At 48.1% G+C, this 25,844-nt stretch overlaps 1 protein-coding gene and 1 non-coding gene across 3 annotated transcripts in view; both read right to left on the bottom strand.

Annotated features, from left to right (window-relative positions):
- Window positions 1-25,844, bottom strand: part of ST8SIA2 (ST8 alpha-N-acetyl-neuraminide alpha-2,8-sialyltransferase 2) — a 75,908-nt gene that overhangs the window by 45,379 nt on the left and 4,685 nt on the right. The gene's annotated exons all lie outside the window — the stretch shown is intronic.
- LOC129483816 (small nucleolar RNA U109) lies at window positions 6,377-6,511 on the bottom strand. The gene has a single exon (XR_008658304.1). It is a non-coding gene; the product is annotated as a small nucleolar RNA U109 (small nucleolar RNA).

The following is a 25,844-nucleotide window of genomic DNA, read 5'->3' on the forward strand; positions in this document are numbered from 1 at the left end:
ACAAACTCCAAGGACACATGGACAGGAGAAAAGTGAGGAACAGGATGACTTGGGGTCGGTCACATGACTAGAGCCAGGGCTGTCAACAGTCGTCGAAGGCTTTTGTTTTAAGAATTCTTCCCCCGAATCCCAATTTTTAAAATTGTGGTAAAATAAGTATAACATGAAATTTACCATCTGCTATGCTCGAATGTTTTGTTCCCTTCAAAATTTATGGTCGAATGGAAACTTAACCTCCAATGCAACAGTGTTAGGAGGTGGGGCCTAATGGCAGGTGTTTAGGTCTAAGAGCTCTGCCCATATGAATGGGTTAATGCCACTATAAAGAGGACTTTTGGGAGTGGATTGACTTTTTTCTGCCATTCTGTCATGTGAGGACACAGTGGTCCTCCCCTTTGGAGGAGGCAGTGCTCAATGTGCCATCTTGCAAGCAAAGAGACTGGGCCCTGCCCTGCTGGTGCCTTGCTCTTGGACTTCTCAGCCTCCAGAACTATGAGAAATAAATTTGTTCTTTCTAAGTTACCTGGCCTGTGGTACTCTGTTATAGCAACACAGAATGGACTAAAACAACATCTTAACCATTTTTTTTTTAAGATGTAGTCTTGCTCCATAGCCCAGGGTGAAGTATAGGGGCGTGATCTCAGCTCACTGCACTTCCCAGGTTCAAGTGATTCTCCTGTCTCAGCCTCCTGAGTACCTGGGATTACATGAGCCACTGAGCCTGGCCCGTCTTAACCATTTTTAAGTGTACAGTTCGGTGGTGTTAAATACATTCATAATGTGCAACCACCATCTGTCTCCAGAACTTTTGCATCATCTAAAGAGAAACTCTGCACTCATTGAGCAAAAACTCTCCCTCTTTACATCTTTTCCCCATAACTACTATCTACTCCCTATCTTTATGAATTTGCCTATTTTAGCTATTTTATGTAAGTAGAATCACACACTATTTGTTCTTTTGTGTCTGGCTTCTGTCACTTAGCATATGTTTTCAAGGTCTCATCTGACACATAGCATGTATCAGAAGATGTGGCATTTGATGCAGAAGTTGATACGGCAGTTCTAAGGAGGCAGAACATCACAGAGATGAGCAAGGAAAGACTCCTCCAAAGTGGTACTGTCTAGAGTCTTGAGCACAGATGATTAGAATAGCAGTAGAGGTCCCACCAGCTGACAAGTGCTTGACTGGCTCAGGCACTCACCTGCCCCAGAACTTACTTGGCTAGGAGCTTTTTGAATTTGTTGTCTGCAGAACAACCAAAGGTGCTACCCATCTTCTTTTCCACCTGAGGAGCTGGCTGTACTTGGCCGAGTGCTCAGATGCGCAAGGGGCCCCAGCCTTGGTCGACCTAGTACAGATCCTTACCATGAGTTTGGCAATGCAAGAATCTTCAGTCACCCCAACACAGTGGGAAACAGCACCCTATCCTTTGGCCTGGGCCACTTTGCACTCCTGAAGAGATTCCATCATGGGGTCTTTCTGATTCACCTTGAGTAGCAGGCAGTTGCCTGAGTCCTTGTCTGTAGTCTTGGTAGTTCCTTTCCAGCTGGGCACAGGGAGATGATTCCCTGTCACGTGGATATAACCTGCACTAGCAGAGAGCTTCTGCCAAGTTTCTCAGTCATCCTGGCCCAAGGCATCTTCAGTAGACACCACTGAGTAGTTCTTGATGAAGGACTTGTACCTGCCTACCAGCTGGTCAGAAGCGATGTAACTGCTAAGGACATCTGGAGGCTTGAACTTCAAGGTCATATTTCCCAAACTGTAAGAACTAGAGGCTACTGTCCATGCCATTCACTACTTATAATACAGCCAGCCTTTCTAATCACATTCCATAGCAGCTCCAGGGTTCTGTATTCTCTAGGATATGAGTCAGCAAACTTTTTCCAAAAAGGCCAAATGTAAATATTTTAGGCTGTATGGGACAAGAGGAAAAATAGATGGTACTATGCGGGTACTTAAGTAACAAGAGAGAAAATAAGTTTCCACCAATTATTTATTGACAAAATTTAAGCTATAATAATAATTGAGACCGTGTTTTTGTCACAAAAAACTTCATTAGGCCTGCTAATGAGAATAATGTAATTTTGTGGGGGAGGGCATATGATTTTGCTTAATTAGGATTCAAAGTTAGTATTCCAGCCATCACGATGGAAAGGTAGCCTCGTTCTTCTACAAAGCCTTTCCTTGGTTCTCTGAGACACTGTTATCTTCCCTCCTGTGAACATACCAGAGTGTGATACCTGAATCTCTCTTTAGGAACTTACCTTCTACTTTTACAGCATTGGGGAACTTTTCATACAAGGAAGCACGTTAAGAGAGTAAGCTCGGAGCTAACGCTCTCTGGGTCTGTAATTATAGCTGAACAAATCATTATCTGTATGATCTTTGAGTATTACTTAACCTATCTAGAAGCTTCCATCTGTTTTCTCATCTATAGAGTAATAGTATCTGCTTCATGGGTTCGTCGTAAAGATCACATGAGCTAATGAATGCAAAGAGTTAGAACAGTGCTTGATGTATTGTAAATCATTTGATACTAATGTTATTCTTCTTTTGAATTTTTCTGTTTTTGGCTGGAGGACAAGCCATATAATAACAAGGAGCTGGCTGGATTTCACCTGTGAGCCAATGTTTGCTGATTCCTGCTCTAGGATGTGAAAAGCAAAACACCCCTTGTCCTCACTAGGAGGAATCTTTGCCATATTTCTGCCTGATGACATCCTTCTGGTGAGCACAGCTTTCCTGAGGTTACGGTTCCAGCAGGGAGAACCATGAACTCCTGCACTGCCGGCTCATTACCAGTGTGAAAACTACCATGGACCTTGCTGAAAGCTGGCATTGGCTAGATACTTTTGGATTGCCAGCCAGGACCCATTGTGACAGTACAGGTGGCTCCTTGCAGCAGCTTCAACATTACAGACAGCAAGCAGCATTTCTAGTAAGGTCTTTGCACCCAATTTAGATGTGTTCCCAATTAGATTTAAATTCATGCCTTCTTCCAGTTTGTTACTCTCCCCCAATTTCACACACACAGCTTCTTGCCCACCAAGACGGTCGGAATAGCTTTATTGAGGTGCTCAACAGCCTTTGAGATACTTTTCCTATACAGCAAGTCTTAGCCTTGTACTGAAGCTCTTGAACCTCATAGATATTGAGACACTGCTGGGCACAGCAGCTCTGGAGACCTATGTTGGTTTCGACCTTGATAGTGTTGTTTTCATGACAGTTGCCATCTCTAGTATTGAACTTCTGAGGGTGTTGCAGGGTCCAATGGGGAGAATTTTGGGTGTCTCTCTTTTTATGATGACTTCTGAGCTGTCCTTATTGGCTGCTCAGTTCTTTTCTTGCCATCCCTTCTGCCTTCAATTTAAATATTAGCCTGATTGGATTTATCCTTTTGCTTTGATTCCAGCAAACTTTTGCTTGTTAATCAGCTTTTATTGGTGTACCAAAAGGTACCAGCTCACTCTTGGCTCTCTCCTTTGCTCAACTTCAGAAAACATCCCTGAGAACTTTGGGCTTTGATTACCTTCCAGCCAATTTCCCTAGTCGTTACATAAAAGTACTTAGAGGCATCTGCACATCAAAATGCAAGTAAACAGGTCACTCGGATGCCAAGCAGTTCTTACTGCAATCGTTCCTGATCCTTCCTCTTTCTCGTAATGAAACTGTGGGTCACCTATAACCGGGGGGGACAATATAACTTATCATCCAAACCAGAACACTTTTGGAGTGAACAGAAACGCCAACCAGAGAGGATTCATAAACAGGGACTACCACCTGAAGCAGGACTCATCCTCTGATCTGCACCCATCTTATAAAGGAGACAGACTTTAAAATACAGACTTCTGGCCGGGTGCAGTGGCTCACGACTGTAATCCCAGCACTTTGGGAGGCTGAGGCGGGCGGATCTTGAGGTCAATAGATCGAGACATCCTGGCCTACATGGTGAAACCCCGTCTCTAATAAAGATACAAAAAATTAGCTGGGCGTGGTGGTGCACGCCTGTAATCCTAGCTACTCCGGAGGCTGAGGCAGGAAAATCGCTTGAACTCAGGAGGCGGAGGTTGCAGTGAGCCGAGATTGCGCCACTGCACTCCAGCCTGGCGACAGAGCAAGACTGTATCTCAAACAAACAAACAAAACAACAACAAAAAACAGACTTCTAAGATAACGCTGCATTCTGAAATCCTTAACACTCAAAACCCCAGAAACCAAAGCAATTAAAACCCAGGGCAATACATACATATATGCTGTTGGTTGAACTGGACCTAGTGAAAAGCTGTGGGCAGAGAGGACCACTTCTCTATGGTGCTCACAGCTATAGAGCCTTTGCTGAGTTCCCCCATCCCGATTTTGGAGCTCCCTACGATGCAACGAGCCTGGGCCTCTCACCCTGCCTCGGCGTCCTGGACATACCTGCAGAAGGGCGCCCCCTATATTCAGCCACCATTATCTCTATGCATTCGGCTTCAGCACCCCCTCCCCAGACCATGGCCAGGCACAGGACCGGGGTCCTGCTCATCTCTGCGTTGCTGTGGGAGGGCGTATTTCCCGCACATCCAGTGTGTTCTAGAGAGGACCACTCGATGAAGAGATGAGCCCAAATCACTGAAGATGACCCTCTTCTGTAGAAAAGAGGATTCAGAGAAGTCCATATTCCCCTCAGCGATTTCTCTCTCGCCAGCTCTTTGCAAACTTTCTCAGGTTCGTCTACACTAGTTGTCTCTGTTTCCTCACTCCACCCCCTGCTTCTTCCAAGCCTGGCTGGTTTGTGTTCCTGTCCCTGTCCCTGTACCAAGAGAGCTCTGATATGGCCACCTTGCAATGACATTCTTCAGCCCCCAGATGGCTGGAACCTCATCGGTGTTGGATGAGGGTGGCCACTCCCTCCTTCCTGGAGAGGTGAACTGGGGCTCCCTGGGTCTGGTTCCCACCTTCTGCCTGCCTCACACGTGGCCCTGGAGAGACCCTCTCTCTGGGAGTGGGGAGGCAAATGTCCCCTTGGGCACCCCCTGGAGGAAACATGCTGCGGCTAAGAGACATGACAAAGGATCCCAAATGAAGGGATGGGTTAAAGTCCCCCGGGCATCTTTAAGAGCCTTCTGGCCCAGAAAATCCATTATTTTACGTCATCCCCTCGCAACACTTTAAGACTTCATTTAAAATGGCATAAAATTCCTCCTTGATCCTACTGTTCCCCTGGCAGGGGTGCCACAATTAAAAATTGTGATTTTTCTCTATATTTACACCCAACAAGATTTTGTTCAGCATTACTTTCTACAGTTTTTCTTACCTAATGAAAGTTTTGTAAAATTTCCAAATACTAAACACCGTTTGAGTATATACATATATATTTTCAAACTAAACAGCTTCTCTCCCCCTCAACCAAAGTTCACTCTGTAAGAGTGATGCCTCCACCATCCCAAGTGACCATTCTTGTTCCAGACAGGACAAAAATTCTCTTGCCTGTCTCTTCCTTAGACAGGGATGCAGATTCCAAGACATCAATTAAAAATATTAAGAACTTCATTCTCTTGAGCCCCTCCATGTGCCAGGCACTCTACCAAAGGCTTTTTTTTTTTTTTTTGAGGTAGGGTCTCACTCCCATTGCCCAGACTAGAGTGCAGTGGCGTGATCATGGCTCACTGCAGCCTCAACTTCCCAGGCTCAGCTGATTCTCCCACCTCAGCCTCCCAAGTAGCTGAGACTACAGGCATGTGCCACCATGCCCCATATTTTTTTGTTGTTGTTATTTTTAGTAGAGTTTGGGTTTTGCCATGTTGTTCAGGTTGGTGTTGATCTCCTGGGCTCAAGTGATCCGCTGGGCTCAGCCTCCCAAAGTGCTGGGATTATAGGCGTGAGCCACCATGCCTGGCCCATAGTAACTTTTTTATTTCTGACTTGGTTTTGGAAATAGGACACCCAGGCTCAAAAAGGTTAAGTGATTTGCCAAGGGTCACCCAGCAAGCAAAGCAGCAGAGCAAGGATTTGATCGTGGTCTGCATGAAGCCCAACCTCCCATGCCTGCAGAAAGTGGCTCCCCGCATCCTGCCCTTCACCTCCTGCCCAGGAGGATTTAATATACGTCCAGGAGGCCCCAGAGAATTAAGAGGAAGCAAGGGTTACTCAGCAAACAGTTGTGAGGTGACAAGTTAGCTAAGTGGGAAAATATTCAAGCTAGACTCTCCACTCACATTACACTATAAGGATAAGACGTGACCCAGCCACTCAAAGCGATGCATAGGAGCAGTTTTATATGAAAATTCATGCAATCTGCCATTGCTCAGTTTATTCAGCGACCATTACTGACAGTCACTGGGCCTCGCACCGCAGATACATTGTTAACCTCAGATGTCATTTTTCCTTTTTTATTGTAGGAGAAATATACTACACAGAACCTTAACCAAGAGGTTGGCAGCCCTGAAAACTCATTTCATTCATGTCACATGGTATGGATAAATCCATGCTCTTTAAAGAGAAGCAGAATGCCCATCCAGCATGCCATGCTTTGCTCTTGAGCCTGCCTCGAGGGGACTTGAAAGACCCCTGCTTTCAAGCAGGCTTTCTTCCCTCTCTTTTATTCCCTTCCTGATGTACCCGCATTCGGACACAGCATCCCTGTGAATGTCAGCTGCAGCCTCTTCGTGAGAGAATTTCTGGAGGGCACTCAGTTTGGGGAGGACTTTGAAGTCACTTTTCTTCTGGGTATTTGATGTGTCCCCTTCCCCACCTGCCTGGTTCTAAGCAGTGGCCAGTTCCTCTGCTCCAGTGGCCATGGTGGTGACCACTCAGGAAGCCCTGGTGTCAGATGGAAGGAGGATGGATGGGACCACCGGCAGAGGGGACTGGAGTTCTGGTCCCTGATGGGTTCTAGTTTTGCAGCCCTAGACCTCTCTCAGTCTTGATGTCCTCCTCTGTCAACTGGGGTCCTGCTGTAGGATTAAAATAAGAAGGACTGCACAGATGTGGATGTTAGTTGCAGTATTGTTGAAGGTGATGGCTACTGCCCTTTGGAAAGGAACAAACCAGTTGCTGCCTGTGGAGTTTGACAAGTCCCCTTGGAAGAGCTGTCCTCGGGTAAGTTGGTCTTGAACAGGGCAGTCCATTAGGGAGAAATAAGAATCAGTGGAGAACAGAAAGTGGAGTGTGCTAGTGTGGTAGAACCACACTGCCTGCTGTTGCCCCTGCTGCTTTCATGGATGGAGTGCTGGGGGCCCGTTCAGAGGGGGGCCCGCTGGGGAGTGGACATGTGCATTTTCTTTTCTTCAGCACAAGAGGCACATCCGAAGATCACATGGCCAGGAGGTGGGTGAGGGCTGCCCACCATCCACGGGGCTGTGCAGGACTGAACCCCAGTGGGACCCTGGCATGGAGACCCTTGCAGCATGTCCCCATCTCTCCTGGAGCAGGTCCAACGGCACGTTCTCTCTGCTCTGCCAGTGACCTGAGCACGACCCTGAAGTACCCCTTAGGCCATAGACTCCCGCCTCCTTCATCCTCTGGCAACACTTTCTCTGGGTTTTCTTTGAACTTCTCTTTCCCAGCCTCTCAGGATGCTGGGGTTGGTGTGAGTGTGCCCGTTGCACGCGCTGCTTTTCCAAACCCTGCTTCCGTTGTCCCTCCGTGTCTGATTTGCCTCTGGACACCTCAGTCCTGGCTCCAGTCACAGCACATCCTGGCCGTCTCCACGCACCTCCCACCCACCTCCACCCCTTCCACCTGTCTCTCCCGGTGTCCTCTCAGGGAATGGCAGCCACCCCTAGTTCATTCAGAATCAGGGTGATGTCCACACTCCCCACTCTCCCTCACTAAACCCCCACCCCACCTTCAAGTGTCCCCCAGCCTCCAGATTTGAGCTCGCCCACCTGAGGGTGAGTGCCAGTGCCCTCATCCCTCTGCCATGAATCTCTCCTGTGCCTCTGTCTTATCTGCCCATGTGCAGAGACTGCTTATCTGCCAGCGCCCCCCTACACAGACACAGCTTTCCGAAATGCAGTGTGCCACGTGCCTCTCTCTCCTTTAAACTCTTCAGGGTCTCTGACCGACCCCTGCAGCTTTCAGAATCAGGTTCAGATTCCTTAGCATGGCACAGAGACCCTTTCTGAACTGCGCCTTCAGCCTCATCTTCTTTTCCACACATCCACCTCCTACCAAGGGACAGTTTCTGGAATGTGTGACTCAGTTCACAAGCCTGTGTCTTTAAATATCGTGCCCTCTCTCTGGAATCCCTTGTTCTATTTTTCATTTGCTGACCTCAGAGTTTATAAACTGCCAGCCCTGGGTCGTATCTGGCCTAAACATGTGTTCAGGAGCTTGCATGTTCAACCTTTTCAAAATCAGAGGCTACTGTTTAAAACTCAAGAGACTAGTCGTTATAAAATAGCCTCATTTCTGGCTCCTTTTAAACAGAAGATCTGGTAACACTGAACCATAGTCATTGCTGGAGTTGGGAAGTATCTGTGTCCTCTCGTTGTGGGGGTGGGGGGGTGCATATGCTACATTTTTCTACAGCCCACACTACTCCCTACTGTCTTACACTGAGCGTCATCACTTACGTCTGTGACTTGCCTGGATCCTAAAGGCATTTGGGTTTAAGATCCCTAGACTCATCCTATCAATTAGCAAAATTCAGCTCATGTCACTTTCTCCACAAACTTCCCTGACTCAGAAGCCCCTCCCGTGCCAGGTACATTAGGACTGCAGGCCCTAAGGAAGTGGCAGAGATGCTAGTTTCTTGCCCCTTCTCAGTCCCAGCTGACCAGATGCTTATTGATAAAATCAAGCAGAAGCAGAAGGAGGAACACCCAGGGGCATGGTCCTTTTCCCCTGTAATGTTCAGAAACAAAAGCTTAGGAGTTCCATGCTTCCTAAGACGCTTGATGAGGCTGCTTCCTGGGCTTGCTGAGGACCAACAGATAGACTAGGAAGAGGAAGCCAGCCCTGGCCTCTGGAAGGGTAACAGCCCCAGGTGTCTTCAGGCATCAGCCATGACCTCTGTCCGCACTTTTCCCAGCCATGCTCTTTTAGGAGTCCAGGGCTCTGGGGAGGAAAGGGGGCAGAGGAGAGGTTCTGCCTCTTGGGTCCTCCCTGTGAACCACTTCCTGATTGGCTAGGGGAAAGCCCAAATATGTGTTCAGGGTGGAAGAAATTAACTCTAGCCATGTTGACTTAGGGCATGGGAAATGGCTGCATCCAACTAATGCCACGATAGCTTGTGGTGGGTGCGGGTGGGGTGGTGATGGGTCATAGAGAGGATGGTGGCCCCAGGGATGTGACCAGCTTGATGCTAGAATCAGGTGTCTGGATGCAAGCATAAGAAGAACCTTGCTCAGACGGATGGATGTTGAGAGGAGTAATTATTACCAGAGTTAATGCTGCCTGGGCCCTTGCCACATGGCAGTCCCTGCTGTGGATTTACTCCTTTCATCCCTGTCCCAACCCTATGAGTTTGGCATTTTTCTTCCTCCAATTGACTTAGAGATGTTAAGCATCGTAAGCCAAGGTTGACAGTGAGGAGGGAGCTCTAGGGGGGATTTGAATACACCTCCGTCTGACAGATTGTCTCCAAATTGGGAAGTAGGTGCAAAGGTGAGGTTGGGGTGGGGGCTTGTCAGAACCTGAGCTGAGTCAAAACCGGAATGTAGTGTCACAGGAACAGACTGACAAGGGAAGCCAGAGGACAGGGCCAGGCAGCCAATGTACCTGGGTCACTACACCTGACTCCAGACAGACGCCAGAGCTTCACCCAGCCAGATTCGAGAGGCAGAGGTACGAAGCCAGGTCAGGACAAGGGAGTGTGTGCAGGGACCTGGGGTTGTCCCCTGTGATTTTATTCCTCTGCCTTCCTTCTTGGCAGTTCTGGCCCTGTGCTTTGAATATTTCCAGCAGATTCCATCAGGATGTTCAGGCTGTGCAGAAGGCGGAGAGGCTGGCTTCTGTTCTGAACACCCACAGAAGAGAGGTACAAAGAAGAATCAATGGGTCCTTCCCTCCTTTGCTTTTCCTGTTGCCCTGAGTATCAGCACAGACTCCCACTTTCGGCTGGGCCTGGAGGGGGCATGAAAGTCACAGCCTATTAGCCCCCAAGGTCTGGGCTGGTGGCTGTAGACGGTGCCCTGAGGGCAATGGCTGAAGGTGTCATTGAGGGCATCACATCCGGGGCTGCCTCAGAGCCTCACCCTCTCCCCACACTCCTGCCATCAATTTCTTATAGAAAACTTCAAGAAAGAGGGCCAGAGTGAAAAGGGATTATCTGCCGCTCTCTAGGGATTAGAAGAATCCAAAGGCAGAGAGAATTCTTCCCTGCCGACTTCTCCACATGACCACAGGGGCCTGACAAGTGGACAGGAGATTTAACCCTTTTGTCCTGGGCAGATCACATGCACGTGTCAAGCACCCTGGCACACAAAGGGCTTCCCGGGGGCACATCTGGAACAGGGCTGTACTTCAGTAAGTGTGTGGTGAGGATGTGCAGAAGCTGCCCACCCCCTGGCCAGGAGGAGGGTGGAAATGGGATATGGCCTCCCTGCTTTCTTGACAAACATGCCTCTTTGATACAATACTATAAAATGAGGTGGTAAACGAGAACACAGTCTTCAGTATGGTCCCTAGCTCCACCTTAACTCGCAGAATATTCAAGACTGAGTTTCCTCACTCCTTCAAAAGGGTGAACTGTGAAGAGTGAAAGAGGTCATGAAAACATATCAACAGCTGGCAGATGCTATTTTCATTTTAATGTAATTACTGTCCTGATTAAAAGCTTTTTGAGAGGAGGATAGGTGATGGCTGAGTTCTACCTTCCCTTCTTTTTGTTTCAATTAACATGCCTTTCTTTTTCGAGCATTATGGAGCACCTACTCTGCAACAGGCACTGAGGAGGGCTCTGGGGTCGCAGTGGGAATGGAGACAAATAGTCTCCAGTCTGAAGGTGCTTAAAATAGAAATCTGGGGACATGAAACAAACACACACTCACCCACCCCCACCCCCCACTCCACACCAGCCGGCAAAGGAACAGAGCTATAAACACCTACCCATTACTGGGCAATGCTGAGAAGAAAACAGGGGCAAGGGCCAGGTGCAGTGGCTCACGCCTGTAATCCCAGCATTTTGGGAGGCCGAGGTGGGCGAATCACTTGAGGCCAAGAGTTTGATACCAGCCTGGCAAACATGGTGAAAGCCCATTCCTACTAAAAATACAAAAAATTAGCTGGGTGCGGTGGCGTGCGCCTGTAATCCCAGCTGCTTGGGAGGCTGAGGCATGAGACTTGCTTGAACCTGGGAGGCAGTGAGCCAAGATCACACCACTGCACTCCAGCCTGGGTGACAGAGCAAGACCCTGTTTCAAAACAAACAAACAAACAAACAGAACAAAAAAACACAGAGGCAAGTGGTGGTGGATACCAGACTGCATGCATACTGGGGAGCGGACAGGAAGGGCTGTTTCAAGAGATGGCATCTGTCAGAACCCTGAAGGAAGATGGGGAACCAGCTTTGCAAAGGGCTGTGGGAAGAATATCAGGCAGAGAGGTCTGCGTGGGCCACAACTTGAAAGGCAAGAAGAGCCTAATGGGTTAGAGGATCCCAATCGTCCCTCCTTTAAAATTCACCACGTTTCCAGGCCCTGCTCACCAAGGCAGATGGTCTGAACCTTCATCCCTCCTCTTCCCCTCCCCACCTCTGCCATTTGGTCTCATTTTCACCTGACTGTGACCGTATCATTGAACCTCTCCCCCTTTCCTTCCCTCCTCTCATTTCTTTAGTTATTGTTACAGATGCACTCTTTTATTGTAAAATATTGTTCTCCTGCCTGCCTCCACCCCTCACCCACTTCTCCTTCCTTTTCACACCTCTGGCAAGGCCAGTCTGCCCTCACTGGCCCCTTTATCAGGGACCTCTCTTTGGAATCTCGCTTCACCCCACAATTCCAAGGAAGGAGGTCTCTCAAATGCCACTGGGGATCTGCTGACAACCTGGCCTGAGGCCTCCTCTGTAAGGACCCTCCGCCGGGAGCACCTGCCTGTCTTGCCTTGCTTCTTCCTCTTGGTTGTCGCGTACTTCCCTCACTGCCCTTCTGCATGGCCTCTGCTACCTTGGTTTCTGTTTCCGATTCTCTAAATCAGAGCAAAGACCCAAGCTTAATCCTGGGGTCTTTTCTACTTTAGAGATTTTATCTACACTAAGAGCTTCAACTGCCATCTCCCCCAGAGGGTTTCGGATCTAGCCTAACCTCCAGCCTAACTTCTCTCCTGTTATTCTCTTATGAATTGGTCCCCAGCTGCCCACCATTGAGGTGATTGTGGACAAGTCACTTTCTATCTCAGGGCTTCAGTGGCTGTACCTATAAAATGAAAGAGGGGTGGTTCTGCTGCCCTCTTATCCCCTAGTTGCTCCAGTAAGTGGTGGCTTAATAATTTTTAAATGTCTTCATTTCCACATAGATAAACTCAGCCTCTTAAAATAATCATGTTTAAAACCAAACTCACTATAGGACCATAACACACAGCTTCCCCTCTGATGTCCTGCACCCACAGTGGGCTCAGTTGTTCACGCAGGCGTTACTGGCTGTCCCGAGAGTGGTGGAGAGCTGTCATTTCTTCTTCGTAATCATGGCTTCCTAACTCCCTCCTCCTTTTCAACACCCCATAACACACAGCTTCCCCTCTGATGTCCTGCACCCACAGTGGGCTCAGTTGTTCATGCAGGCGTTACTGGCTGTCCCCAGAGTGTTGGAGAGCTGTCATTTCTTCTTCGTAATCATGGCTTCCTAACTCCCTCCTCCTTTTCAACACCCCGGCCCAGCCCTCAGTGCCACTCCCATGGTGGTCTTCTCGGCACCTGCCCCCTCCAAGCAACTGATGCATCGTCTGCACATACCTTTGGTCAAAGCACTTCAAGGTTCCCAACTGTCCACAGTGGCTCCTCTTATGTTTTTGTGGGTCCCTTTGGGAATCCTTTGAAACGTTTGAACCATCTGCTCAGAAAAATGCCTACAATTTCAAGGGGTTTGTGGATCTCCTGAACCCCATCACAGATTCTTTAGAGGTCTCTGGACTCCATGTTAAACCAGGAACCCTCAAAGAATCAAGTCTGAGTTCTTCGGCCCTTGACAGCCTGGCTCCAAGCCCTCTGTCCTCCCCTACTTTCCTCCACCTCTAGGCACTGCCAGAGTCTGTGGCAGCCACGTCTCAAATGTGAGAACAGTCTTCCTTGTACATGGGAAACTTCCTTTCTGGCCATTCTCTCCATCTAGGTCACCAATGTCATTCTTTTTCCAGTTCAAGTCCTTGGGCCCTTCCTTCAAGCCCCCAAATCCTGCCTTCTCTCATCCCCAGTCCTTGGTAGGGAACCCCCTCTTTGGAGCTCCTATGGCAGGAATCATCAGTACTATGAGCACGCTATTGTTATTTTTGTTTTTATTACCTGTCAGCTCACCATGGGAGGTCAGGGATGGCAATTAGGCTGATACACTACTCTCATAAGATGTTTGTTGGTGATAATGAATTTTCCTGATAGCTAAGTGAAGAAGGCTTCCAAAATCACTACATTTAACTATGCTTGAAAATACCTTTTCTGCATCCCGTTACGTGCACTCATGTGCTTTTCTAAAACTTGGTATACAGGATGTCATTTAACGGGAACACCAATTCCGCTGTGATGCACTGGTCCTCTAAGTGGACTGAAGGGTGCAGCAATGAGGATGCTATTGCTCCCCGTCCTGCAAGTTTATCAGGATGTTCTACTGAGACGTGAAAATGTCAAATGCAGTGCCTGGCAAAGAGCAGATACCCAGTATATTAGCTTGTCTTCCTCTTGCCATATAGCAGCTTTCTTTTCTTTTTAATGTAGAGCAGGTGGTAGGTGAAAATAGACCAACACCTATTTATTGCCCTGCTCTAAAATTTCAGGGCAAGGAATTTAGAGGCATAGCAGCAAATGGACTTGCTATTTCCAGTGAGGCTGAACTCCACCCCACAGGAAAACGCCTTGAGAGAGCTGCCCAGTTTTGTTGTTCTAGAGTAAGTGAAGACCTGTGGGTCCATTAAGACCACTTTTTATAAATGGGAAAACTGAGGCCCGAAGATGTCAGAGCCTGCCCTTAGGGCAATGGCCTGGTGGCAAATCCACAACCAAAGCCCAGACCCCCAAACTCTCACCTCCAGACACATTCCTCATCATTACACAACATGCTTCCCCACCAGATCACAAACTCCATGAGCACCTTCCCTAAGCTGTACTCATCTTTTCAGTTGCCAGCACTCAGCACAGGGCTTGTAAGCACCTGTAAAATGGATCAGATGCATTTTGCTCACACACAGCTTTGCAATGACTGCACAAGGCTCATGGTAACCGTCACAGAAAACAGGTACCAGGAAACCGTCCTGACGCCTTTCTCCAGGGGCACTGTGAGTGCCTTATAAGGCTGCTGTTTCTGCACCGAATCAGGAGCAGATTGGCTTTTCCAGCAGGGCAGCTCATGGCACACAGTCTGTGCTGGTGATGCTGCAATACTGCATTTGAGAAATAGTTACTGAGCATTTGCCAGGTGTCATGCACTGGCTATACAGAAATGAACAGGAAAGAAATGGGCCCTTCCCTCGTGAAGAATCATTGAGCGGAAAATGAAAAAAGGCAGAACAAAAGTAAATAGACCACCTAGTCCAGACAGAACAACCCTCTCCAGCAGCTAATCTCTGCCTATTTCCAAGACAGAAAATAAAAACAACACTACACAATGGGACTCTGATGAAGACTAAAAATCCCAAAGTCAACACATTTTACTTTATTTTATCTCAATTGATCTCAACTCCCAAATGCGTGAGCTTCAAAAGGTAAGATTAGGTATCATTAAGCCAGCCAGACCAGCATTGATTGGAAAACCCTCCTCCCTAATACAAGACTGGGGAGGTTGCAGGCTCTTATTAATCTCCTTGTTATCAGCTTGATCTCAGCCTGCCTGGAGCGAGCTCGCCTGATTCCCAATTCTGGACACATCCCTCCAGTCCTTTGGCTTCTGTGCACGAGACCTCAGAGCCCATATAGAACTGTGGATTAGCCTGTTAGGAATACTTACTTAAACTGTGGGCTGGTCTTTCTACATGAAATGAGGGGCAAAAATGAAAGTTGGTGTCTTCTCTAAATAAGACGGAACTCAGCTGGGCGTGGTAGCTCATGCCTGTAATCCCAGCACTTTGGGAGGCCAAGGCGGGCAGATCATGAGGTCAGGAACTCAAGACCAGCCTGACCAACATGGTGAAACCCCTGTCTACCAAAAATACAAAAATTAGCCGGGCGTGGTGGTGCACACCTGTAATCCCAGCTACTCAGGAGGCTGAGGCAGGAGAATTGCTTGAACCCAGGAGGTGGAGGTTGCAGTGAGCTGAGATCACGCCATTGCACTCCAGCCTGGGCGACAGAGTGAGACTCCATCTCAATAAACAAATAAGTAAATAAATAAAATGGAACTCAGTGGATTTCAAATCGGACAATTGCACAGGGAGCTAATATGGCCCCTACCACATTTTTTGCTCCTTTGGCCATAGAGAGAAATATGTAAGTGATCCTAGAATATCAGTAACTGGGGCCTATCTCAGCCTCCCTCAAGGAACTTACTCCCTCCCCTTCATCCCTTCCCTCCTTCCTTCCCTTCTTTCTCCAAAAGAGCACCTACTTTCTACCAGGCACTGTAGCAGGAGCTGGAAGTACAATGGGGCACACATCTGAAACGGTCCTAGCCTTCAAGGAGCTACAAGCTAAAAAACAGGAAAGAAACCATGCAACAAACATGGTGTGGGGAGATGCGCCAGAGAGAGGCAGGGAGCTTCAGAGGATGGTGAGATGAGGGTCTAATCTAGTGGTGTTGCAGGGGTGAAATGTCTTCTTGGGCCTAAGGCATCCTCTCCTCTTGGTGGGACCACCCTCTCTTGGAGGAGGGTTGGTGGACACTGTTTCAATCATTCATAAGGTTGTTTTATTCAAGGATTCTTTTGTTGTGTGCTGGGTCGTTTCCAGACACAGTTATAAATGGTTTCTGTAAGTAGGTACTTTCTGAAGGATTAACTCACTCTGGAGAGAAGTTTTGCAAGGAGTCGTCATGAGTTTGCTGCCATCCAGGGCAGATAATGATTATGGGGGAGAAGAAAGGCTGGGATGTCATTGCATAAACTTCAAACATTTTCCGGGTCTACCTTCATGCGTTTCGCCAACTAGACTTTATTCACTTAATACTTTCCTTTAAATTGACTCACTTAAAAACTTAAATGAATTTATCACAAAAGGAATCTTTATACCACTACCATAAATAGAATACCAACATCCCTTGCCCTAAATATAAGGTAATAGCAAAAATAAATACAATTAAATTCTTGGCTTCCAGCCTGCTTGGAGGCTTTCTTTATCTGGAGGAGCAGATTGGTTTTAAAAGGCTCCCCTAGACTTGCCTTCCATCACCCCTAGAGGCCTCCCCTCTCCATTCCCCTGCTTTTTATAACTGAGAGTGGAGTTTGGAATTGGACTGCAGGCTGGGCAGGCCACCAGATCCACTCAGGAACCCCCAGAACTCTAGGGAACTGTGACTGCACACGCCAACTGTGAAGTGGGGCCCTGTGCTGTGTGAATGATCACATCCTAGCCAAGCTCATTAGAGGGCTTAATGACACAGCTGATGAGCGCTTTCGTGTCCAGCTTCTCTAGAAATTTCCTTCAAGTGCTCCAGCGCTGGGTCAAGCCTGTTTCTGGACACACTGTATCCTCCTTGGACTTATGTAATAAATCACTTCAACCCTTGGTTAAGATTTCTGCTCTCCTCATCTTACGCCTCGGGCCTCATTTGGGAGGACAAAGGAAGAGAAGTAGGCTAATGGCTAAAGGCTAAACCCCTGGCACCTTGGAAAACAGCCAGCTAGATCGCCATACAGTTTAAGTTCTTTTTCTGTTTCCTAAGCAGTCACTCTATCGGAGTCTCAGTTTACTTGTCCATAAAATGGGTTTTGCAGGGGTTTTATAATAAATGTGTGAAACAATGTATAAAAAGCTCCTGGCATATACTCAGGAATTCAACAAGTGGCTGTAATAAGAATCATTATTCATTTTTCTTTGTAGTATTTTTTTTCTTTTCTTTTCTTTTTCTTTTTTTTGAGATAGGGTTTCGTTCTTGATGCCCAGGCTGGAGTGTAATGGTGACATCTCGACTTACTGCAACCACCGCCTCCCAGGTTCAAGTGATCCTCCTGCTTCAGCCTCCTGAGTAGCTGAGATTACAGGCACACACCACCACGCCCAGATAATTTTTGTATTTTTATAGAGATGGGTTTCGCCATGTTGCCCAGACTGGTCTTGAACTCCTGGGCTCAAGTGATCTACTCACCTCTGCCTCCCAAAGTGCTGGGATTACAGGCAAGAGCCACTGTGCCTGGCCAAGAATCATTATTCATTTTTCTGATATCCATTTGGAGGTCACTCTAGGCTGACTCTGTGATGGGCAGTGGAGCTACACTGACAGGCTACCCCTGGTGTGATGGGCCAAGGTCACTGCTTAGGGCAGGGGCTCTGTAGAAGGCAGGGAAACCAATTTCTCCCAGCAAAGTGTGCACACACTTCACCTGGGGGCTTGTTACTGAGCAGATTCAGATTCGGCAGGTCTAGGGTTTGGAGGAGGGCCTGAGACACTACATTTCTACCAAACATCCAGATGATGTCCATGTTGCTGGTCTGAGGACCACACCGAGTGACAAGGCTCTAGCCCAGTGGTTCTCAAAGTGTGGTCCTGAAATGGGCCAGCAGTGTCAGCATCACCTGGAACCTGTTAGAGATGCAAATTCTCAGGCCCTGCCCCAGGCCTGTGGAAACAGAAACTCCAGGAGGTGTCCAGTGTTCTGTTTTTAACAAATCCTCGAGGTAATTGTGATGCTCTCTCAAGTCTGAGAACCGGCTTTAGCATCTCAAGCCTCCTGGAATCCATCTCACTTGCTCCTTCCTGCGGTATTATAGAGAGTGTGTGGCTTGAGCCTAAAAGGAAGAGACAGCTGTGCCCTACCTCTTCCCAGCTCAGCAGGAGCCAATCTTGGGATCAGTATCTTGGACTCTTTTCTTTTCAGGTTCACCTTTGAGCCAAAAACACTGTTCAGAGGCCACTCCTAGGCAGGTGATAAAGAAAGGGACTTCCGGAAGCTGGGTCTGGGAGGGAGGGGGCTCTGGACTGTCTTGGCCTCTCTCCGCCATCACTCTGGGCCCTCCTTGCAACTTAGACTTTGGCAAAACCTTACGGGCCCCTCCACTAAACTTAGATGGGCAGGGCAGCCAACAAGAATTCAGAGTGGCCACACAAAAGGATGCTTGCGCTTTCCACAATCCTAAATCCCAGATGTTGGGTATTTGGGCCACCTCCAGCTTGTGTATCCAAACATACAACAAATTGATGATTTGTATTTTTCTAATTCTATGTCTATAGCCACACCTCCCCCCTTTTCTCCCTCCATTTCCTCTATATCTGCTTTTTGGCACTGTATTATTTTTAAAATTAAATAATACCCAAATTGATGTTGCTTTGTTGAAAATCACAACTGTGCTCTTAAAATAAGTCAGTGTGTCCTGAGCACCTGCCGGGCACTCTTCTGGCTGCTTGTGCGTGTGTGTGTGTTTCAATTGTGGTAAAATACACATAACATACAATTTACCATCTTAACTATTTTTAAGTGTTTGGTTCGGTGGCATTAAGACATTCATATTATTCTGTAGCTATCATAACCATCTGTCTGCTGAACTCTTTTCATCTTGCAAAACTGAAACTTTATACCCATTACACAAATTCCCCTCCCCCTTCCCCAGACCCTGGCAACGGCCATTCTACTTTCTGTCTCGATCAATTTGACCACTCCAGATGCCTCATATAAGTAGAACCATACAGTATTTGTCCTTTGGCCGCTGGCTTATTCCACTTAGCGTAATGTTCTCAAAGTTCACCCATCTTATAGCTTGTGTCAGAATTTCCTTCCTTTTTAAGATTGAATAATATTCCATTGTATGGATATACCTCTTTAAAAAAAATTTTAAGAACAGGGTCTTGCTATATTGCCCAGGCAGGTCCAAACTCCTGGGCTCAAGCTATCCTCCTGCCCCTGCCTCCCTAAGAGCTGGGATTACAGGGGTGAGCCACCACGCCCAGCATCTGCCATATTTTGTTTATCCATTCACTCACTGATGGACACCTGGGTTGCTTCCACCTTTTAGCTACCGTGAATAAGGTTACTATGAACATGGGTGTATAAATTATCTGTTCGAGTCCCTGTTTTCAATTTTTTTTTTTGAGACGGAGTCTTGCTCTGTCACCCAGGCTGGAGTGCAGTGGCGTGATCTAGGCTCGCTGCAACCTCCGCCTCCTGGGTTCAAGCGATTCTCCTGTCTCAGCCGCCGAGTAGCTGGGACTACAGGCATGCAGCACCACACCCGGTTTTTTTTTTTTTTGTATTTTTAGTAAAGACAGGGTTTCACCACGTTGGCCAGGCTGGTCTCAAACTCCTGACCTCAGGTGATCCACCCACCTCGGCCTCCCAAAGTGTTGAGATTACAGGCGTGAGCCACCACACCTGGCCCCAGCTTTCAATTCTTTTGAATACATACCCAGAAGTGGAATTGCTGGATCATATGGTAATTCTATGTTACATTTTTTGAGGAACCGTCATACTGTTTTCCATAGCAGCTGTACCATTTTACATTCCCACCATTTGTGTTTTATTTAATCCTCAGAACACTGTAAGTTGGGTATCATTAACCCCATTATACAGATTAGGAAACTGAGACTCAGAAAGGTGAGATCCCTTGCCTGAAGTCACACAGGTAATAAATGTTCCACTGAAGACTGGAGCCTTAATCTTCCAAGAGTAGCTCTCAGTTGCTCCAAAGGTATGGCCCAATGTCTTGAATCATATGCCATGAATCCAGCTTTGTCAGTCCTTACAGATAAAAGTAAGGCCCCAGGTTGGCAGCAGGGAGAGATGTATGATGAATACCTAAGTGAGTCAGTCTGGCATTCTGCTGGAGGTTAGAGCTATGGTGGGCAGTTCTGGCAGGTTGGGGAAGGGCCTGTGGAGCCTTAACTGGCTTTACTACCAAGGCTGGCCATCACGGGTCTTTCTTTGGGATGCCGTCTGTCAGCATGTTGCTGCCTTTGTGTCCAGCTGGCCTAAGAGGCTCCCTGCCCGGGCCAAGACAGAACACCGTGGGGAGTTTCTCTCTTGCCCTCCTCTTTGCTTCTCCTGGGAACTAAATGTTTTGATTAGCGTACAATTTGGGCATCATCCTGAGTCCACCTAAAGTCAAATCCCAAATTGTGGGACCCTCAAGAGATGCAGTAAGAGGGCCTTTACTGCTTACAGGAAAATAGCAAACTAAAGTCACCTGCCCTATCAATTTACGAATTCACTTTCTCCAGACATCTTATGCCTCCCGCCTTCATTATTTAAGCTACTCTGGCATTTACCAAGAAGGCGTGAATTAACCCTGGGTATCACTCCTCCGCGTGCAGCCGATTTTCAAAATTAGAACTGGGGAAGCTCAATAACAAGTGCTCACACCTCCCCGGGTAGAGTCCAGGCATGTCTGCCTCTTCCACAGCCTCCGCTGAAGTGTTGTGCCCAATGGTGACAGATTCCATTGTGTTCACGAAGCTATCTGACATTGATGAGTCTATTCTATAGTCTCAAAAGTTTCCAGCATCTTTGTGCAAACTCTCTGCTTGGTACAGAAAATGGGATAAAGTGTAGGAGGCCCAGGGCAGGAGGCATGAGGAATGGGGGCCAGCAGCCAGGTAACCTCAGTATAAAAAAGTGGCTAAGACCAGACGGACCATGGAGTGAGGCAAACCTGGGTGGAATCCCAGCTCCGTGTTTACTAGCTGTGTGACCTTAGCATGTCCCGAGACCTCCATGAGTCTCCATTTCCTCATCTGCAAATGGACTAACAGGGTGCTTGGGAAGGTTGAGTGAGGTGATACATGTGAGCTCTCAGCAGAATGTGGTTACTGTACAAAAGGGGGCTCCCTGGGATGTGCTATCTCCTTGCATGAAGCCTGGCCCCTCCCCGAAGGGCTCCCTCCCTCCCTCCCTCCCTCCCTCCTTCCCTTCCTTGTCAGGCTCCACTGATCTGGGGAAGCTGACAGCACCAACCCTTCTGTCTTCCCATAGAAGAAAATTCCGCCAGGCCTTAATCATTTGTGTTGTTTTTCTCTTCTCTCTCAGTGTGTGTGTGTCTCTCTCTCTGGTAATGAGATGGTCAAACAAATGCCGTGCTCCGGAGCCATTCTGATGAGACTCCGTGGGGGGAAGCTGGTGTGAGAGGAGAGGAAAAGTGGGGAGGCAGAGGCGGAGTGGTGTGCCCCTGGCCCTCATTCCGCATTAAGCTGTTTTGGAGCTGGCAACCCTAAATTGTATTGATCTTTTGGCTGCCATGTCCCATTATGGCCTGGGCTCCAACATGCTGCCCCCTAAGGTTCCTTCAGCATCGCTACATCCCAGGGTTCTCCCTCCCACAGACCTTTGTGTTTCCAAGGCTTATTCCTTGAAAATACAAGCACGCATCTTTTCCCCACTGGATGTCATTTAAGACATCGTTTTTTGGAGAATTATCCTTGTTCCCGGGGGCCTGGGTTTGAATCCCAGCCCTGCACCTTACTAGCTGTGTTATTTAACTGCTCCTGGCCTCAATTCACTAATCTGTAAAAGGGGTATAATAATAACATAGACCTCCTCAGACTGTTGGGAGGATTACAGGTGTGAATATAGCTAAAGTGTTTAGAAAATCATTTGGACCACAGCAGACACAGACAAAAAATGACTTTGTTGTTATTCTCTCCTGGCCATCAGCCACCATGGGGAAGGAAATATGTGAGGAGTGAGGCTATTTCCTGAAGTGAGCCTTTCAGAGTACCTTGTGGATCCAGACCCCAGACTATCAGATTTCAAGGATCCATAGTATTTCCAAAACACTGGGGTTGGGGACTCATGAGGTTACCACCCTCTTTGGCCAAGGGAGAATTTCATAGCTACCATCCCTCCCTTTCATAAAAGAAAGGACATCTTAGTATCCCAAAGGAAAAAGGAACATTATCTCAGAATATAGAAGAGTTCTTTTCAGGCAATGGCAGCTGGCAACTTGAAACTATTAATAATCACGGCTACATTGAACTTTTTTTTTTTTTTTCTGGCTCTTTTCAGATCACCACTCATCTGTGGCTCACCATTTGGGAACCACTGACCTAGGGGTCCTTTCATCCTTTGGCCATCAACTAAGAAGCTGGAAGAGGAGGAGGAGGAATTGTTTCCCTGAACCTTAAAAAAGGTCCAGGAAGCGGAGCTGAGTCCCTCTGCATTCCAATAATAACAAAAAGGCGCTGGGAAACCCTTGGACAGAGCTGAGAGCTTCATGCTTGCAGAGCAGTTTGGGAAGTCAAAGGCACACCCACACAGCAAGGCGGGACGCTGGATTTCCCAGGGGAGTGAATCGGGATTCCCAAGTGCTTGAAAGTGTCAGGAGGAACCTCGACTGCCAACGTGTAATACAGACACATGTCGTGTCGGGGCCACTGCTCTCTCCAGTTGGAGCCGTTCCCTCCTTGCCATCGTCGCGAAGTCAGTGACAGCCAAAGCTGAGAAAACACGGGACACACAGGTCCCGTCAGGACACCGGGCAGCTTCCTAGCCGGGTGATAAATTGCAGGAGACAGAGGAGAATTTAAAACCAGCCCAGATGCCACCCAGAAGAGTGAGTGATCTCAACGCTTAAGGACCAGCCTCAGCTCTGGAGAGATGGTAAGCAAGCCCAGGGGCAGTCAGCCAGCCGGTCACAGGGGACGGTGTCTCACCCCACAAGTGCCTCTCTGGAAGATGAGCCTGTCCCCACGCCCTGGCAGGAGACAGCCACCTGACTCACCCAGCTGGTGGCTTTCATGTTCCTGTCCCTCCCCAGGCCGTTTTCACTGTGTCCTCCCATCTGTCTCTAACTCATTTCTGCTTGAGACAGCTGAGAGAGATGAGGCTCCCGACCTTATCTAGGGTCCACACAGCTGCCCCAAGTCTTGACCCATCATCAGGATTCACTGGTTTGACCAATGTTTTCAAATAAAAACACCACTAGAAGGTGCTTCCTGAGGAAAATCTTTGAGATGACACATCCCGACCTGACCTCACATTTCTTACTCTGTCAACATCTGTAACACTCAGTTTCCAGCATCCTACCTGGGGACCAGCCCTCACAAGGAAACAGCTGGCCCTGCGTTCCTGGTCCGCTCTCAATGCCACTACGGAAGCCCTGAAGGGGATTGAGGTAGACGGGGCCGGCTGTCCTTCCAGGCAGGAGGGGGCGGCCTCAGCAGCACCGTGGGCAGTGGGGGGCTGGAAAGAGCGCTCTGGAGAACCGACAGCCGGCAGAGGCTTCTCTGGCATCTGGGCTCTAGATCTTTGGTTTTTTTTTTTTTTTTCTTTTTTTTTGAGACGGAGTCTTGCTCTGTCCCCCAGGCTGGAGTGCAGTGGCGCGATCTCGGCTCACTGCAGGCTCCGCTTCCTGGGTTCACACCATTCTCCTGCCTCAGCCTCCCGAGTAGCTGGGACTACAGGCGCCCACCAACACGCCTGGCTAATTTTTTGTATTTTTAGTAGAGACGGGGTTTCACCATGTTAGCCAGGATGGTCTCGATCTCCTGACCTCGTGATCCGCCCACCTCGGCCTCCTGAAGTGCTGGGATTATAGGCTTGAGCCACCGCGGATCTTTGGTTTTTATCTAAACTGGCAGGGGGCAAACACCACTGGGTCCTCTGCTTTTACAAATTAGAAAGCGGCTTTTATTTCCATTGGCCCCAAACATTCTACAATGGTGAATAACGTCATAGCCAGACCGTGCTCTTCACTGGGATGCACCCTCCATGCTGGGTACATAGGAAAAGCAGGGAGCTTCCAGATCAAGCAGAGGGTGTTTAATTGTTGTTAGAATAGTATGTACTTTTGGGAGCAGAGAGGCTGAATGCTTATTTTTGCCGTATCCTCGGTCAGAGTTTGTTCATTCAAAAAGTATTTTATGGGCTTCATTTACTAAACCATATACGTATCACCAGGGGCTGGGGATAAAGGATAAATATAATTGTGAAATGCATCTCCATGGGGTGCTGCATGATGGGGTGCTAGGGTGCGCACAGGAGGGGCAACCAATGCAGATGTCTCGGAAGGGGACGGGGTCTAGGAGATAGCAGATCTTAGCCTGGAAGGAGAAGACAGAGCAATGAGAGAAAGGAAGGGCCTGGGAGGAGCGGGGCAACAGCAGGAAGGACGGTGTGTGTGCAAGGAGGGCATTCCACAGAGCAGGAGCGGGATGTGCAAAGGCACGGAGGTATGAAATCCTAGGACATTTTGGGGAACCTGTAAGCAATACAAAATGGCTGGAGCCCAGGCCGGCTACAGACAGAGGCAAAGGCCAGATGATGCATTGCTTTGTATGCCCTGCTAAAAGCAACGGGAGTGTTTCTAGAATCCCCTCTCTCGAAGAAGTATTTATAATTTGCAATCTACAACATTTCCAATTTGTAAAACCTAAAACATGTTTAAGACCTAGCAACCCTGCCTTACAGGGGGCAAGAGGCCCTGAGTGGTGAATTGGTTTCTAAGATGGTATCTATTTCCAATTTAAATGTGATGTTTGGAACAGTTGGCAACGAGGACTTGGAGCAAGTGAGTTAAAACCAGACCTTCTTTCTCTCCTATTTGATCTTCCAATCATGCTTATACTTCAGTGAAGTACACCAGGACTAGGGAGAAGAACGGGCTTTTAAAACAAATTGCATCGTCTTGAGCAAACTTGTGTACTTCTTACAGAGTGCCTGGACTGCAACTGCTCAAGGTCATTTTCTTTCCCATCCACGTGCACTCGTCCACTAAACGATGCACCTCACCTCACTCTCGGCTGTTGGCAGTAGTTGCTGCCTGCTCCCAGATCTCGTCATGGCTGATGATCAGAGCTAGCCTCTCCTTGTCTAGTGTTTTCCCAGACAGGGCCTGGTGTTTGGCTGGGGTGCACTAGGACCCCTGGCTGTGGTGTACCGGACAGCATCAGTTCTGATGGGTCAGATGTCCATTCTAACAGGTTGGTGCTGGAGAGGGAACAGTTGTCAAATATCTTTACTATCTCCCCTGCTCCAGACACCTAGATGCCCAAATATACAGCATGTAGTATCAAGGCAGGCCCTTTCGATTGACATCAGAATCAGGTTTGCAATGCAATAAGAGCTTTCCCTCCTCCTGTCACTTTAGTCCCAGACTCCACCTGAGAGTCTGGAAGGCTCATACCCATGGCAGGTGACCTTGTGTAACAGGCTGGGGTTAATGCCATTCTGTCCTCCAGCATGGCACGGAACTTAGCTGGACTAGAGGGACATTTTGGGGAGATGTGCTCAGAGTCCTCCTGTGGTCCTCCTCATTCACCTTCTCTCTTTCTAAATGACTGACGAAGAAACTACTAAGGCCAGAGCAGGCTCTCAGGAAAATTCTGGGCCTTTAGAAGAACCACCAGGGATGAGTTAGTCTTCAGATATATTCCCTAACATTAGCTCAGGGTAAAAAAAATAACTCAGAGGACAGGGCAGTCTAGCATGATGGTCAAGAGCGTGCATGGGTTTCAGCCTTCCATAGAGCTGCTTTATGACAAGTTTATCAGCAGGGTATACAACCTCTCCAGGCCTCGGTTTCTTCATCAATAAATGGGGATAGAAATGGTACCTACCTTAGAGGGTACTGGTGAGGATCCAGCAAATGTGTTTCAAAGCAGTTAGCCTAGCACCTGGCTCACAGAGCTCTACAAAC

Source organism: Symphalangus syndactylus, chromosome 5 (genome assembly GCF_028878055.3).
Source record: "Symphalangus syndactylus isolate Jambi chromosome 5, NHGRI_mSymSyn1-v2.1_pri, whole genome shotgun sequence".
Taxonomy (NCBI): Eukaryota; Metazoa; Chordata; class Mammalia; order Primates; family Hylobatidae; genus Symphalangus; species Symphalangus syndactylus.